The sequence below is a fragment of the Orycteropus afer genome, unplaced genomic scaffold, assembly GCF_000298275.1.
Source record: "Orycteropus afer afer isolate SDZICR_OR568_19922 unplaced genomic scaffold, OryAfe1.0 scaffold00175, whole genome shotgun sequence".
Classification (NCBI taxonomy): domain Eukaryota; kingdom Metazoa; phylum Chordata; class Mammalia; order Tubulidentata; family Orycteropodidae; genus Orycteropus; species Orycteropus afer.
This window is the reverse complement of record NW_006921762.1, coordinates 199,025-202,439: the sequence shown is the minus strand read 5'-3', so window position 1 is coordinate 202,439 and position 3,415 is coordinate 199,025.

The window sequence follows — 3,415 nt, the reverse complement described above, 5'->3', positions numbered from 1 at the left end:
TTCTACCCTGCACTGGCGGCGCTCTATCGCGCACTGCGTGGCTGGGTGACGGCGGCGGCTTAGCAACGAGAGAATCCCTTGTCGGAAGCTGATTTCGTTGATGACGTACCCGAAGGTTAGGCCGTCTCAATGGAATGCAAAGGCGGAGGAGAGTGGAATGAATGGTAGGATTGGTGGTTTGGAGGACGGGGCGCGGGGGGAGTACAAGAGCGGAAGAGAGTGGCTCACAAAGCAACTGCCTCCGCGCGGCCTGGGTGCAGACCCCCGCGGGTTAGTTAGGGTCCTGGTTTCAGGTGAAGAGGAGCTTGGGCGCCGCGCAGTGACTATATCGCGCATGCGTGGGAGCGAGCTCCTTCCTGAGCGTGAAGAGGGAGCGGTCACTGTCTTGAGAGGCAGGCGGTGTGACCCAAAGACGAAAGGAGGACAGGTGTTTCCCGATTGAGGACTGAAGGCGCTGTAGACTGGAGACACACGGAAGGAACCTGGAAACAGAGCAGTTGGAAAGACCACTGTTGTTGTTATGTGCCGTGGAGTCGGACCGACTCATAGCGACCCCTCCTGGGGTTTCCAAGGCAGTATCACTACGGAAGTAGATGCCCTATCTTCCTTACCAGGAGTGGCTGGTGGGTTTGAACCGCCAGGCTTCTGGTTAGCAGTCAAGTGCCTTAGGCACTATACCAGAACTCCCAGGCTCTTCTGTTATTCTCTTGTTGTTGTTGTTGTTGTTATGTGCCGTCGAGTCGGCCCCGACTCATAGCGACCCCTCCTTGGGTTTCCGAGGCAGTATCACTACGGAAGTAGGATTGCCCAACCTTCCTTCCGAGGAGTGGCTGGTGGGTTTGAACCGCCAGCCTTCTGGTTAGCAGCCAAGTGTCTTAGCCACTATGCTACCAGAGCTCCCCTGTTATTCTCTAGTGAGGATTAAATTAAGATGAAGTCACTGAAGAGTAAACATTGCAAACCATGTAGTAATTGTTACCAATTTTACTGGTTTAACCATACCCCTGTATTTGAAAAGTTGTTTACTACATAAGTATAAAAATAACAGGAAAACAAATTATACTTAATCAGAAGACAGGTTAGTCACCACCTGAGTTTAATGTAGAATTGATATAATTGTGTAACATAACAAACAAGGAAACCTGGCATTCGATACCACCAGAAAATTCGATACCAGCAGTTAGGCTTTTGGGGATATTGAAAATTGCCTACAGAGTTTCATTTACCACTTTGAGAATCCCCAAGATACTGAAGGATGTATGTTAAAAATAGCTGAAAAGGAATAACAAGCATTAATATACGATTAGATATGTATATTAATGATAGAGGGGCTGAATGATCAGGTATGTCTAGGCAAAAGGGAATATACCCATGACCATATATCAGGTTGGCAGACAATATTACATGAATACATATTTGTATGTACTGTAACAATATACATATAAATAGAACTAACAGGGGCAAAGTTATGATAACTTCTTAGCCATAGCCAACCACCCTAAGGGAGCAAGTTTTTGGACCTGTGGGCTTGGGACCATGATAGCAGCTCAATTGGCATGACATACTACACAAAACGTTGTTCTATATCCTACTTGGGTGAGTAGCAACTGGGGTCTTAAAAGTTTGCAAGTGGACATCAAGATGCAACAATTGATCTCTCCTTGTTCGAAGCAAAGAAGAATGAAGAAAACCAAAAGATGCATGGAAACAGTCCAAGGGAGAAGTGGGTCATGCAAACCTCAGCCTACATAATGAGACCAGAAGAGCTAGATGGTGCCTGGCTACCACTGTCAGCCACTCAGAAAGGGGTCAGTGCAGGAGGTTCTGGATAGAGTGGGAGAGAAATGTGCAACAAAATTCAAAATCAAGGAAAAAAAAAAAAAAACAGGCTTACTGGTCTGATAGAGACTGGTAAAACCCCCCAGACTATGGCTCCTAGTCACTCTTCAATCCTGGAATTGAGCTTGCTCCTGTGGCTTCCAGCCAAATAATAGGCACATAAGGTGAACATTTATACCAGGCGGGTACACTCCTTAGAACAATCAATCATGGGAGTTCAGAAGAGCAGTGTTTTCACAGGAAGACAACCCAGAGGGCAAGAATGCATAAGAAAGAAGAGCACAGGGAAAAGGAACCACAGGGAAGGAGTGGGAAGAAAGCTGTTATATTTTAGGGATTCCAATCAGTGTCGTGAAACAAAATGTGTATGAACTGCTGTATGGAAAATGAATTTGCTCTGTAAACTGTCACACAAATCACAATTTTAAAAAAAAAAGGAAGAAGAACGTGTTTAAATAAAGGCTTTGTTGAAACTGCTAACATGTTTGTTTGTTTTGTTTTAAAAAAAAAAGTGATTTTCAGTATCTTTCCAATGTCATCATTCTGTGATTCTTAAAGGAAAAGATCCCAGATTTAATTTTGTCTTGATTGTTGAAGAAGTTTTAGAGGAAAAAAAAAAAAGAAAAGAACTTTCCTGAAGAACATCTTTAAGAGGGTTGTGGCAGGATTCCTTCCCACCTTGGGATATTATTAAAATGTAGATTCTCATTCAGTATATCTAGAGTGGAAATTCATGTTCTTTGCAGAAGATTGACCTGGAGTGAACCAATTGGAAGCCCTGGGACCAGGAAAGGGACTGAATAAAGGCACAGAAACTCAGATATAGCCGCCAAGCTGAGCAGTGAACTGTCATAAGGCTGCCAACCCCTTCACCTCTGCCTTAGCTGCTCATCCTGGTATTCCCATCTTGGGTTTAATGCAAGTTTCTGCTCAGGATGATGGTAGGAATGGGCTTGTCAGATTTTCCAAGAACCTCCTTGCAAGAACATTGCATTATCCAAACTGTTTCAAATCATCTCTACACCCAATTGAAATGTGAAGCCTTCCCTGACTGTCCTTGGCAGGTGAGCCATCCTTTCTGCTCCCATGATTGTTTGTACTTAACATCATTGTGTTTTAATTGTTCATGTGTGGCTTTTCTCCACTAGCCTATCAACCACAGCTTTTTTATATTCCTAACATGTAGTACCATGTTTGGTGCTAATTGTTAACTGTTGTTGTTGTTATGTGCCATGGAGTCGGACCCGACTCATAGCGACCCCTCCTTGGGTTTCTGAGGCGGTATCACTACGGAAGTAGATTGCCCTATCTTCCTTCTGAGGAGTGGCTGTTGGGTTTGAACCGCCAGCCTTCTGGTTAGCAGTCAGGTACCTTAGGCACTATGCTACCAGAGCTCCTAGTTGTTAACTAATAAATGGATAAAGCCAATGATCTCATTTTTATTTTGATTAATGTCTGTCTTTCTAAACTTGTGAGTTTTGTGAAAACAAGGGCCATATTGGTTCTCAGTAGGCATTCAGTATTTGGTGAAAGAAAGTTTAAATAAATGGACATAATTTGATTAATTTCATGAATA